Source organism: Engraulis encrasicolus, chromosome 16 (genome assembly GCF_034702125.1).
Source record: "Engraulis encrasicolus isolate BLACKSEA-1 chromosome 16, IST_EnEncr_1.0, whole genome shotgun sequence".
NCBI lineage: Eukaryota > Metazoa > Chordata > Actinopteri > Clupeiformes > Engraulidae > Engraulis > Engraulis encrasicolus.
The window spans coordinates 21,519,502-21,534,501 of NC_085872.1; the positions used below are offsets into that span (position 1 = coordinate 21,519,502).

Below are 15,000 nucleotides of genomic sequence, written 5' to 3' on the forward strand. Positions count from 1 at the left end.
ATAAAGAGAGAGAGAGGAAGAGAGGGAAAGAGGGAAAGAGATAAAGGGATGAAAGAGAAGCGCCTGTGATCTTCATAAACTCATTGTAGTCAAACAAAAACAGAAGTCCCATTACTTATGGTAATTAGAGCACATCTTCACAGATGCGACAGAGCCAACACACGTTTGAGCGAGGACACATCCTGTAAACAATCTCTGCAAAAATTCTCCTGGTGTTCCAGCATGTTTGCAGAGCAATCTAAACACCCAGCGTGATCTCTCACGGGCTTTGAAGAGAATGTAGGAGAACGGCAAAAAAATATTTCTCTTTCTTTTTGCTGTGCTTCTGTTTGCCACTGCAGAGAGGAGCAGGGGGTTGGCAGGGGAATGGAGCGTGAAAGGCAAAAAAAAGAGAGATTGAAAGAGGAGAGAGAGAGAGAGAGAGAGAGAGAGAGAGAGAGAGAGAGAGAGAGAGAGAGAGAGAAAAGCATAATCCGACGGGATGAAGGTGGATGTCCAGGAGGAGTGTGGCTACCACACTAATGACCACGTTGTGTGTGTGTGTGTGTGTGTGTGTGTGTGTGTGTGTGTGTGTGTGTGTGTGTGTGTGTGTGTGTGTGTGTGTGTGTGTGTGTGTGTGTGTGTGTGTGTGTGTGTGTGTGTGTGTGTGTGTGTGTGTGTGTGTGTGAGTGTGATTAATAGGCATCTAAGCATATGTCTGATGGCATGGCTGTTTTGAGCAAGCATTTTGACCTTGGACTTGCATGGTACAGACCATAGACCTCGCCATACTGTAGTCTGGGTGCATGCATGCGTACGTGCGTGCGTGCGTGTTTGAGTGTGTGTGTGTGTGTGCGTGCATGCGTGTGTGCGTGCGTGCGTGCGTGTGTGCGTGCATGCATGCATGCGTGCGTGAGTGTGTGTGTGTGTGAGTATGCGAGTGTGTGTGTGTGCGTGTGTGTGTGTGATTGTGAGTGTGTGTGTGTGTATGGGGTTGGCGCTGGAAGAGGAACAGCCTGCTCCTTATAAACAACAGAAGGCAAAGAATCAGCTGGCAGCGGTGTGTCCCAAATCCGACTATTACTGTGCTGGGTGGGTTCAGGACTTTATGGGGATACTTTGGAGCCTGTCTAGTCGACTCCGAATTTAGAACTTGCGAAACGCACAACACTATTTTTATGCAGACACAGTGTTTCTTATGCATTGCTTTTGACAAGTCGAGTAAAGTTGTTTGTTATTGTCTTTTCAGCCATACGCACAGTACAAACTCAGACAAAACAGCAGCACTTCAATGAGAGTACTCTGTGATGAATAAAATTCTTCAGAGAGTAGAGAGGACACAAGGTGTATATCGGTACTGCATACGCCCATTCATTAGAACCATGCACACACACACACACACACACACACACACACACACACACACACACACACACACACACACACACACACACACACACACACACACACACACACACACACACACACACACACACACACACACACACACACGCTACTGTACTATGCTTACTGTACACAGTACATAGTGTGCAAAAGCACGACCTTGCAAAACCTTGTAGCTACTTTATATGATACAAATTCAATGTGTCTGTGCAACACACGAGGCAAGAGAAGGCAGGATATTGTTTCTATCATCCTTCATCTATTAAAAAGCCCCTCTCTCCAATGAGGCTTTTCCCTACCAGACCTAGACACTTAATGTAATAAAAAATGTATACAGCTTGTGCTGAAAACCAGTAAGACTGTTGACATTTCCCCCTCCTCCTCTCCCCCCCCCTCCTCTCCCTCCCTCCTCAGATAAGTTCTTTTCACTGCAAGATTATTTCCAGAAGCCATCTCATCTTCTTCTTCCCCTGAGCTTACCATACTTGGCATGTTTTTTTTTTTCTTTTTTATCTTCTCGCTATTCCACTTTTCTCTGTTTTGGAGATGCTCCCTTATGTGCACAGCTGATAGGAAACCAAATGTGATGTGGAGGGAAAGTGAAAGTCATCCGAAAGTCTGCTGGTGATAGAGCAATTCCCCTTCTTTCTCCAAATTCACTCACTCTCTCTCTCACTCTCTCTCTCACTCCCTCTCACTTCCAGTACAGACTGCTTCCATGGCGACCATTTTTATACACTTCAATAATATGTAACATATATAACAAAACAAAAAAAAACACAGAAAAAAATCCTCCTTACTAAGGTGACCTGGATGAATGAAAATCATCATAGACATGCACAAATGTGTAAGATACTACACTTTCCGTATATGTCTATACATGTCTACTTAACATGGGGCTCACACAGGCATTTGCTAATTATCGTGTGGATTTATAATAAGCATAGGACTTAAAGGTGATCAGGTAAAAGAAACTAACAGTAACCTGGGAAATAGCAGATATTGTTGCCACTGATCTGTACCTTGACTACCAACAAAGCCACATATAGTAGGTGTGGATTTAAAGGTCAGGCATGGAACAGCTCATTACAAAGTAATAATAGTGAGAGTATAGGAACAGACAGCATGCAATAGCAGTGGGGTCAGGCACATACACATACACACACACACACACACACACACACACACACACACACACACACACACACACACACACACACACACACACACACACACACACACACACACACACACACACACACTGGTCTGTAACACCATCACCCACACACACACACCACATGGCTGGCTCGATGAACTGGAGGAGAGCCCAGCCCTGTAGGTAGTGTTCGGCCCGCTGACGTGGCTGCAGCCTGGGGGGAGTGGCCCAGCCGAGCCCACCTGGGTATAGGGGTGGGGGGTCAGGGCTGGCTGGCATGGGGCTTCTCAAGCATCCCGCTGGCAGATGGGTGGGTGTTGAGCTCCGCCTGGGCATCTGGGACCAACTGGGTGGGAGCTGCCGGCTGAGTCCGGCCAGTGAGGAGTGATTAACGAGCCAGGAGGCACGGGCCAACCACACACACACACACACGCACGCACGCACACACACACACACACACACACACACACACACACACACACACACACACACACACACACACACACACACACACACACACACACACACACACACACACACACACACACACACACACACACACACACACACACACAGACACACACACACCACCATCATCAGCAGCACCACCAGCACACCCCCCACCGATAACACTAACACTCTACATACGAATTCACTGGCCAACCACACACCCCATTCCCACCCACACACACCACCACCATCAGCACCAACACCACCACCACCACCACCACCACCACACACCCCCACGGCTAACACTCTATACCACATTCACGGGCCAACCACACACCTCACCCCCCACCCACACACACCACCACCATCAGAACCAGCATCAACACCACCACCACCACCACCACACCCCCACCGCTAACACTCTATACCGCATTCACTGGCCAACCACACACCCCATTCCCACCCACACACACCACCACCATCAGAACCAGCATCAACACCACCACCACCACCACACACCCCCACGGCTAACACTCTATACCGCATTCACTGGCCAACCACACACCCCATCCCCACCCCCACACACACAACCACCATCAGCACCAGCACCAACACCAGCACCACCACACACCCCCACCGCTAACACTCTATACCGCATTCACTGGCCAACCACACACCCCATTCCCACCCACACACACCACCACCATCAGAACCAGCACCAACACCAGCACCACCACACAACCCCACCGCTAACACTCTATACCGCATTCACTGGCCAACCACACACCCCATTCCCACCCACACACACCACCACCATCAGAACCAGCATCAACACCACCACCACCACCACACACCCCCACGGCTAACACTCTATACCACATTCACGGGCCAACCACACACCTCACCCCCCACCCACACACACACACACACAACACCACCATCACACACCGCACTGCTAACACTAACACTGTATACCGCATACAGCACTCATACCATCCATACAGTACATGAGCCCTTGGCAGGGCCGACCTTGACCTGGGAGAGCTTGCCGGTGGATTACATCGAGGGCTGCGGCTGCAGGTGGGGCATCGCGGGAGGCCCATGGCTATTGACAGATGAAAGGGAGATGCCAGCGGTGGTAGGAGCTGCCGCACTCCTCTGGTTTGAGCACCGGCCGTCGATATATCTGGAAATCAGTGGGCCGCGGGGAGATGGCTGGGAACTCACTGAGGTGAGCGATAAGTAAGGAGGGGTCGATGAGGAGGAGGAGGAGGAGGAGGAGAGAAAGTCTTTCCTGACTCTGCGCCCCTTTGATTGGAGTCCTCCGCTAACACAGCGAGAGAGAGAGAGAGACAGAGAGAGAGAGAGAGAGAGAGAGAGAGAGAGAGAGAGAGAGAGAGAGAGAGAGAGAGAGAGAGAGAGAGAGAGAGAGAGAGAGAGAGAGAAGGAGATTCGCAACTCACTTGAAGTCTTCCAGTTTCCATTACACCAGCCAATGAGGGAGCATATCTCATCAACGGTAAATGGACGGTGAGAGGCAACCCTATAGTCCTGTGAAATCAGCAGGCCATTACCAACTGCCTCTGCAGCACTGTATTTTTCTGAATAGCCTCTACAGTCTAGAAATACAGTAATTTCCAAGGAAAAGGAAGTCTACCAAAAAAATTATAAACTTTGGGACCTCATATAGGAAAAAATGTCTGGCATTATGTAAAATGTTCAGGGTACTGTAGCATTTCCCTAATCCTATCTACAGCATGCCACTGGCTTATTAACAGTGTACCTAATCTAAATCTTGTGTATTTGCCCCTTTCACCACTGTTCATTTTGACAAAATCCACAGTGTCAGATACAAGGTCTGAAGAGCTGTTCATTGTTGCTCATTCAATTCATCACACGTGTATTTATGGGGTAACAAGCAATGAAACATATTTAGAGTGTCGTGTTTCATCCAATAAAGCCTCGACTTTGTTCACGCCTCAGCAGAATACTATGAGACAATGGCACAAGGCCCTGACCCTTGCAACAGCAGCAACAGCATGTTCAGCATTAGCTTACATGAAGGCTATACTAATGCCCTATGTTCCATCCAGGACGTTGCTTTGCTCCAGAACCAACCTTTTAGCCTCGTCCCTCTACTCACACAAGGCAATCCCAGTCCAAATGGTTTTCTGTCATCGTCCCGCAATGGTGGAATAAGGTACCAGTTGCCACAAGAACAGGGTCATCCTTCTCAACCTTCAAGAATTGTGTGAAGACTCATCTACTTTGGGAGAGAGCTTCCCTCCATATCAAACTACTCATCCCTAATCCTGGGTGCGTACTTGTACTTGTACTGCTTACACACTCAATTGGTTCAATGTATGTACAATATATTACTGCTATCTGTCTGTTCTACATGACTTATATACTGGTGTACTCTACATGGACTGTACTTGCTTGCATGTCCTCTCTGTAAGTCACTTTGTATAAAAGGGTGAGCTTAATGTAATGTAATGTAATGTAATGTAGCAATGCAGGCCAAAGCAACCACATTTCTCTCTGAGGTAGCTGAGCATCAGATGTCTGAAGTGAGGTGAAAGCGTGCAAGATCAGAGGGAAAATAAGGAAAACTGCAGGCAGTTTAGCCCATGCAGTTCAGCGTCATGTTTTCCAGATTCCTGGCAAACGTCCTCTTTTGTGACCATGAAACATTCATGATGCATTACAATGTTATGCTACACACAAAACAGTCTGACCTTCTGGGCACTGTATCTCAATGTGCCCCCTGTGTTTTTATAGCATCTGAAACGAGCAGCAACCCGTGCAACCCCAAAGCATTCTGTTCTCATTTACACGTACGGTATGGGCATTTTGGTGTGTTATCACAAGTAGCCCAAAACCATGTGTTGGACATGACCCACCACATCTTTGAGGTCTTTCATGGTTGACCGATGATGTCTAACAACCAGCCATTCAGGATGACAGAAAGGGATATTGTTGAGTTTATACACAGTATACCTGAGCCGAGTTGCAATGTGAGGTACACACCTGCACTAATGTATCTTGGTTGCACTCCATCACAGCAAGGAACACATAATTATGGCTAGAAATAGCCAGCCATCCAGACAATGAGTCACATAAAAATAAAAAAGACCAAATTTTAACCATCGTCTTTCCTGTAATTTTAGAAAACAAGGAAGGCATTCCAAAATGAAAAGGCTGGCAATGCCGCATCCACAATGTGAGAACTGCTCACCAGAGAAAGAGAGATGTGCGAAAGCGCTGTTCTCAATATGGCAAAGCCATTTGAATTGCGTCATGCACCCACTTTTGCAAGAGACGAGGACTCAATCTCCATTAAAGTGTACAGAAAAGAAAAGACTGGTGACGTCCGGCACCTGAGTGCACTGGCTTTTCTATTCATTTTTTTTCCTGAAGGGGCTGTCTGACCTTTCCTTGGATACAGCAACTGGTAAAGTGTAATTGACTGCCTGGTAAAATTCCTTAATGGTCTTTTCAACTGATTTACTGATTTGACAAGGTAATGTATTTTTTAATAGCCTTCCATCCTACGTCTGTCTGTCTGAAATCGTGTCCCTTTTTTGTCAGGTCAATGATAAAGACATCTAATTTAGAGAGGTCGCGTTTCCAATAGTTGGCGGAGCTAGGATGAGTCTTTTCATGTGTCGCCACGCTAGCATTGGACTGGTGAGTGACGGTCAGGAGGCGCCCCCGCGGTTGACACATTTTCCCATGCAAGAGACATACAGCACCGCACATTTATCACGCGATAAAAATGTCCCCAGATACGGAGAGAGTCAGAGAGTGGGAGGAGAGAGAGAGAGAGAGAGGGAGAGAGAGGGAGGGAGAGAGCGAAGGAGAGAATGTCAGCCAGGCAGACAGAGGGAGGGACTGTTAGAGCTATATCTTAAGTGCAATATATGTCTGTGTGCACGGACCTATCTAACCACAGTGAGAAAAACGGAGACAGCGAGAGCAAAAAAAGGAAGGGGGTGGGGGGGTGGAAAGAGAGTATGAGTGAAAGAGAGAGGGGTAGGGGGATTTATACCAGGCTGACATATGGCGCCAATCAATCATGACTGAGAGGATGGGCACAGGCCACGGCAGGGCCAAGAGCAGAGCCGATTAACTGGCCCTCCGCTCCAACTTTAGAGGACCGCTCTCGCCTGTAAAGATTCCCTTAAATAGACGCTTGACAATCTCACCAAGTTAGAGTGTCTTCTCCACTTCCTGCTTTACACACTTGCTTTTCTTCCAGCACCTACACCCCTCCCTGACTCCCTCCCTCCTCCTCTGCCCACTTATAGTCTCTCTCTCTCTCTCTCTCTCTCTCTCTCTCTCTCTCTCTCTCTCTCTCTCTCTCTCTCTCTTATTTTTCTATTTTTTATTATTCCTGTGTTATTTGTGTCTTGAAATGTCCATGTCGACATTTGTGTATTTGTGTATTTATGTAAGCTACTAGATATGAATTTCCCCCTGGGGATCAATAAAGTTACTCTACTCTACTCTTCTCTACTCTTCTCTTCTCTTCTCTTCTCTTCTCTTCTCTTCTCTCTCTCTCTCTCTCTCTCTCTCTCTTATCTTTACTATTTTTATTTTTCTATTTTTTATTATTACTGTGTTATTTGTGTCTTGAAATGTCCATGTGGACATTTGTGTATTTGTGTATTTATGTAAGCTACTAGATATGAATTTCCCCCTGGGGATCAATAAAGTTACTCTACTCTACTCTTCTCTACTCTTCTCTTCTCTCTCTCTTCTTCTCTCTCTTCTCTTCTCTTCTCTTCTCTTCTCTTCTCTCTCTCTCTCTCTCTCTCTCTCTCTCTCTCTCACACAAATACATATACACTCTCTTTCTTCTTTCTACTGCGGCACACCTGGGGTCATCTCCTGCTACACAGTCCAGTGGTCATGATAGAGATGCTCCCAAGCACAACCCCCCCCCTGCCACTCCAGCCAGTCTCCCACAGACCCACACAATCCCAGCACACGGTCCAAGAGCAGACCTCTTGAAAATAATAGAGCCAGGGAAAACACAACACTGACACACAGTGTGCACCGAGTAGACAGAATGGTCAGAGTGGACCAGTGTGTGTGTGTGTGTGTGTGTGTGTGTGTGTGTGTGTGTGTGTGTGTGTGTGTGTGTGTGTGTGTGTGTGTGTGTGTGTGTGTGTGTGTGTGTGTGTGTGTGTGTGTGTGTGTGTGTGTGTGTGTGAGTATGTGAGTATGTGTGTGTGTGTGTGCATATAAGTGTACACTGAAGTATTTGGTGAGGCAAGTGCGTATTTGTGTGTGTGCGCCTGTGCCTGTGCCTGTGCCTGTGCCTGTGCCTGTGCCTGTGTGTGTATGTCTGTGTGTCTGTGTCTGTGTCTGTGTCTGTGTCTGTGTCTGTGTCTGTGTCTGTGTCTGTGTCTGTGTCTGTGTGTATGCATGCCTGCACATGAGTCTGCTTGTGTGCGCGTGTGTCTGTTTGTGCAAGCATGTATTGTGCACAAAATACAGAATTGCAGGACTGTGTATCGCAGAAAAAAAAGAGTCTAGGACAGCCAGGTGGCCTAAAGCTTGGCGTGTGCACTGGCATTTTCGCTGGAGCCCACAGCCGCTTGGCTGACCTCTCTGGCTGGTAATGAGAGCATTTAGAAACAATCACCCCTGCTGCCGGACCTGCCGCTCGATTTAGGGAAGAGGAGGTGTGCTTATGAAGCTGACCCTGAGATGGACGCGCTGTTGCAGCACAGAGACGTGGAGCAAGGAGTTCGGTAACACTTTATTTTAGGGACACATCTATTAGCACTAATACATACTGCACAATATGTCTGTATAAGTAACTTGTAAGGCATGTACAAAGCAAAATCAAACATTTGTTAGGCATGTATTCGCAATTTTTTGGTTCATGCTCAATAAGGGATTTATTACCAATTAAACCTTAGTAAGGACCTAGTAGGCCTTAGCGTTTGCTTAGTACATGCCTTACAAGTTACTTATGCAAGCATTAACATTGTATGTATTAGTGCTTATAGATGTATCCCTAAAATAAAGTGTTACCATGAGAACTCTGCTCAAGACGTTAACAATAAGCATTTCGTGTTTCTGTGGAGAGAGAAAACAGCAAGTGATGTATTGCCATGTATGGTATTTAATAAAGCAGCATTATATGGGAGAAAACACAGTCAAATGGTTATATAACTCAAGCACGGGAATGCAAAAAAAAAAAGAAACTGTTGAATGTACACAAAACATTCCTGCAAAGCTGCACTGATAAAGACAAGATATCTGCAAAGGAAATTTCCACACAGAGTCACACTGAGCAGTGCATCTGTCTGTGTTGAAAAAAAAAATGTACAGATCACTGAACCTGAAAATGCAAGCGCATCCAGAGTATCGGAGCTTATTTCAATATGAATAGATAGAGTTCTCCATCGCACCTCCTGCCTAGCTCGGTCTGTCTGTCTGTCTGTTAGCCAAGACCTGCTGCTGCAAGACCCAACACACAATGCTTCATGCCAGCACCCGACACATCAAAGCCAGCCTCTCAACCGCACACGCATAGTCATATACAGTACATACTACATACAACATATGTCTGCAAACACGTATGTTACACACTGAGGAAGGCACATGTCGAAACGCGTCTGTGCACAAAAATAAAGAAGAAAAAATTGATGCAAGGTGCGCCCCCCTTTTCTTTGATTGCAAGCACGTATGCACATATTTTTTTCCGTATGTCGTTCATTCTTTCACAGGAAGGTAGGAACGAAATGCTATCTATAGTATCTATAGAGGAGTATTTTAGTGTAGGCGATGTAGCCTTCATTCATTCGACTTGCTCATGAATGCAGATGCATAGTACAAATCACACTTGTCGTTAAGTGCTGATATTGAAGTAAGTGCCACAATGACTGACTGAAAGGGCACAAGCAAATAGTCATACAGTGAATGGACGGAGATGAATTGCAGCCGATACCAACCTAGATGGTCATCAAAACCTGAAGCTGTAGCTGAATGTGTGAAGAAAGCAGAAAATCGATCACTTGTGTGCACTATACAGTGACCATGGCTGAACCAGTCAGTGCTGTAACAATCAACACTTAACTCATGTACGTCACCGCAACATTGACGCAGAGTCTAGACAAAAAAAACTTAAACTTGTTTATTATGTCTTTAATATGTATGTTATGTCTACATATTGTTATGGCTTGTTTTTTTCCAAGCTGCCAACATCCTCATCCAAGTGCAAACAGCTCATAGCACACTGTCGATGTGACAAGAGTCATGCTACAGCAAAAAACCTTGGCAGTGTGTGTGTGTGTGTGTGCGTGCGTGCGTGCGTGCGTGCGTGCGTGCGTGCGTGCGGTGCGTGTGCGTGTGCGTGTCAGAGCTGGTGTGTGAATGTATTTGAAAGCATTTTGAGTCAACTATATAGCTGTGATGCTGTGCTGCAGCAAATACATGGTGTTGTGGTTGTTGGTTTTGTTGCTGCTCTTGTACTGTTGGAGGCCTCTCCTGTTGCTCCCACAAAGCCAGGGGTCAACTTCATCTCACCCCAGCATCACACTGCCTTGTGAGCTTGCTTCCATCTGGAAGTGTGTACAAAGGCTTTTAGGAACAAGCACCCTGCCTTTCTCCCTCCCAGAAACTCAGGCGCGCGCAAACGCGTGCACAGGTGCATGGGCACACAAGGACACAAGTGCGCGCACACACACCCACACACCCACACACCCACACACACACACACACACACACGCACGCACGCGCACACACACACACACACACACACACACACACACACACACACACATGCCCACACACACACACACACACGCCCACACACACACACAAAGCAAGTGTGTGCATCCATGCTAGAAAAGCTGCCAGAGGATATTGGCAATAGAGAGGATGATTTCCATAAGTTCTAATTTAACTGCTCCGGCATCACAGCCCATCAGACCTTTGGAGTGTTAGCCAAGAAGACTGCTTAGAGAGACCATCCGGAGCCACTCTGGCCAGAGCACACGCAGATACGCATGCAGGCAGAGAGGGAGAGAGAGAGAGAGAGAGAGAGAGAGAGAGAGAGAGAGAGAGAGAGAGAGAGAGAGAGAGAGAGAGAGAGAGAGAGAGAGAGAGAGAGAGAGAGAGAGAGAGAGAAAGAGAGAGAGAGAAAGAGAAATGGAGACAGTCAGGCATACAGTCCACAAGAGACAGAGAAGATAATATTTGAAAGGGGAGTGGGGAGTCTGTGCCTGCCTTTTTATTATTGTACAAAAATATGTATTCATGCGTACAAGTGTATTTGGTTCAATCACATGACCTTCACACTGCAATTTATTGTATTTTGTTGACTCTTGGACAGGATTTGCTTGGAAAAGAGGCTTTTAATCTAAATTAGACTCATCTTAGATCCAAATCCTTCTACACCATACGCTTTTGGCAGCATGGCCACATTGACTATGTTTTAAATCGATCATACAATTAAAGCCTCCTGAATTGAGACACAGAAAGGAAGAGAGCGTGAGAGAGACAGTGAGGAAGTGGTAGGACCACCACAGCCCAGGTCGGATCCAGGAACAATGACATTTTACTATGAGATATGAAATTCAACTGCAATATCAGATTATGTTTATCTCATTTGCTATAGGCATGGGGACGAAATGTGCATTCAAAAAAGAAAGACTGGCCCTACCGTGGCCTAAGGGTAGGGCAATTGTCTATCATGTGGTCAACCCAGGTTCGACTCCCGGCCCGGGTCCCGTCCCTTCCCCGTCTCTCTCTCCCAACTTGCTTCCTGTCTGTCCTTCACTATCCTATCTCATAAAAAAACATAATAAAGGTTCGAAAAGCCCCCCAAAAACACTTTCAAAAATAAATAAATTAAAAATAAAGACTGAGGGCTACAAACAAAGAGCATGAGAATCCAAAAGACTTCTGTTTGTTGATCAGTGGAAAAATATGTTCATGGGAAGCTCCTCTGTTTGGAACTGGAAGACAGAACTTGTTTCCTTTTACTAAACGTCTTCAAACATCGTCAAAAAGAGTAGGAGACAAAAAGAGATGACAAAAAGGGCAAGAGACCCCTGTTTCTCACTCTGTTATTTGTGTAATCTCCGCTTTCATAACAGGCTGTTGTCGTTTACCCTTGGAATAACGTCTGAAGGTGTGTGATAAGTGAGCGATGCTATCCACTTTGCGGTACCATGTTGTTCTTCAACCATGAGTGCCCCGTTTCATTTTCCCTTCTTTGATTTTACTTCAGAGACACGCGCACTACAGACCGATCAAAGGAGTTTGGGTCAAGACGCGCCTTTCAAGTGTTCATGACTAGGGGCTAGAAAGGAACTTCCCATTTCAACATAACGAAACAGAAGCCTGATCGCACGGGGCTCTAATAACTTGGTGTTGTGTTGCTGGTCAAGAGAGGGCGGAGCCAGACAGGGTTCTATACGCGGCACTCGTAGGATGAAAAAGGGGATCAATCCCCTTCCCCCCCTTCCTGTTTCTCCAAGAAACACTTGCAGCCATTCCTTTCATCATTCTGAGGTGACAGCTCAATGTGATGGCTGTGATGCCTCTCATGCCAAAGTTGTGCTGCTAACCAGTCCGAGAAAGATGCAGGTGCGTCAAAACATCAGTCTCCTTATGCACCAAAATAAAAAAAAAGGTTTAGAGTGCTCTGGTCGTCCCTGGGTCTCCAGTCGAAAAAGAAGCAGCCCAGTTTCTCTTGTGCTAAAGCAGTCCGTACCTCGCCCCCGTTATTGCACACCCCAGTCCAGAGCGCTAACAAATGTTGACTGTGGACAAACGAATGCCGCTGGCCCTCTGCACTTGTGTACTTGTGTCAAGCTCACAAACAAACACAATACCAGTGGCCTGTTTCTCTCTGTTCTCTTCTCCTGTGTCACACAGGTTATTTGCTCTTAAAGGTATCACAATAACACTGTCCTATTTAAACAAACCCAAAGGCAATACATAATGTGCACACAAACGATCACACACACACACACATTCATATTCAATGATAGGTGAACTCCCATATAATACTTAAGGTGTATAAATGTTTTTTTTTAAAGAAAACCATGAGCAGAGACAGGCAGCTGTTGAGAATGGTGTTGCTGCCTCCAGCTAAGAGAGCTGGGCCATTGTCTGCACTATCAGTTACTCGTACAGCACGACATCCTCATCACCATGCAGTAGCGGCTTCTGCATCCTTGCCCATTTGTGCACACACATCAGTCAAACTGTGCCGCCTGCCACGCGCCCGCACGGCATAATGCAGACTAATGTGCTAAAATCCATCCCCGAAAAAAAAGAAAGAAGTTTATTCAACAACACTACGTATATAGGGCTGGTGTGTCTGTGTGAAGTCTTGCATAAAGGCATCACACTGTCATACTGTACAGGAACACTTCCTAGAGGAGGGAAAAAAGCAACAAAAAAAAGCCATCGTGAAAGAATGGAAGGCACAAGCTCACCATTCTCACAGCACTGCATTTGTTGCCTCATTGATCCCTGCACTCAGTCGTTACACTTAGCAGTTGAGTGCACTTTTTACCTGCATTACTGTAGATGCACTTGAAACACAAGCATGGGCCCACAGTTTTGTGGAATAACAATTGTACATAGTAGGATTAAAGTGCCTGTAAGGGAAGGGAAAAAAACCCTCTACAGCTCTTCCCATGGTCCCATTATGGAGGTCCTCGGTATGCCACAGCTGAAAAGACCTCGCAAAAAAATTATGCTGGCAAAGTATGCCAGCATGACACAGTGAAGACCTTTCTGGGGGGGGAGAAGGCTAACGGCATCAGGCCATAATAACTACAGGCGCATTTCTATTTTGCAGCCACATTAGGCACCTCCTGTTAAGTGAGAAAAAGTAGATGAAATATTCGCACACCATAAAAGCTTCCTTGTCGTGATTTTATTGCGAAAAAAGGCACAACGTTTCGACCGGCAAGGTCTTCGTTGTGCCTTTTTTCACAATAAAATCACGACAAGGGAGCTTTTACCGTGTGCGAATATTTTATCTACTTTTTCTCCATATACTATTTTTGATATTCTGCACCCGTAGCTAGTTGCTACTTTCGGATGTGCGCGCACCTGACACTTTTTTCACCTCCTGTAAAGTGACCACCGTGGCAAACCAGTGATCATTAGAGGCAACCTGAGTTTGCTGCAGCAGCTACAAAGCCCCGCCAGCCGTCATCACTATACTGGTCTTGTGTACGCTTGCCAGCCAGCCCAGCCCAGCCCAGCCCAGCTTCCCTAGCTTCCGCAGCAGCAGCAAGGTTGGCACACACTTTCAGATTGTTCCTTTCAAAGGCTTCCTCAACCGCGTCTTCAAAGGGAATCGTTAAATCAACAAAGGAAACAGTGTGCTCAGGCATCGGAATACAACACCCATGTCTGGGCTCACAGCTGTCACACAGTACACTGCAGAACTTGAAGTTACCTCCCAACATCAGAAAGCAACTTTCCGATCTCATCCTGTGCTCCATGTGCTGAAAGTGTAGGTACTGTGTGTACCTCGTGTCTCCTTTGTGCTCCATAGAAGTTTGTCCATCATGAATCAGAGGGAAACTAACATCTCTTATATATCTTTAAATATAAATAAAAAGAAACCGATAACTGTATCTGCTGCCTCCGTCATCCCTTTGAAGTGGCTAACGCTCGGCGCTACAATATATATACATAGGCATACACTAATTCACTCCATTTATCTACATATCAACTCTATACAGTTGGGGATGCTTGGCATTTCCAAGAGACTTATTCAGTCTACCAAAGTTTATTGGCCGTATTGATTGACAGAGAGGGAGAGAGAGAGAGAGAGAGGTAAAGACCAGATACACCTGCCCTGTTAAACATGACATGAGCATCTGATGTCATGTCTTTGGGGATGCAGAAGAAAAGTAAAGATGGTTCAGAGCAGCAGCAAACAAGGCTCTGTCCAAGGCTCAGACATTGTGATCAATCTTTGAGAAAAGTAGCTTAGGCACACAGAGATAAAACAGTGG

General features: G+C 46.2%; 1 protein-coding gene across 1 annotated transcript in view; it reads right to left on the reverse strand.

Moving 5' to 3' along the window:
- ctnna2 (catenin (cadherin-associated protein), alpha 2) overlaps positions 1–15,000 on the reverse strand; it is a 501,378-nt gene that overhangs the window by 336,982 nt on the left and 149,396 nt on the right. The gene's annotated exons all lie outside the window — the stretch shown is intronic.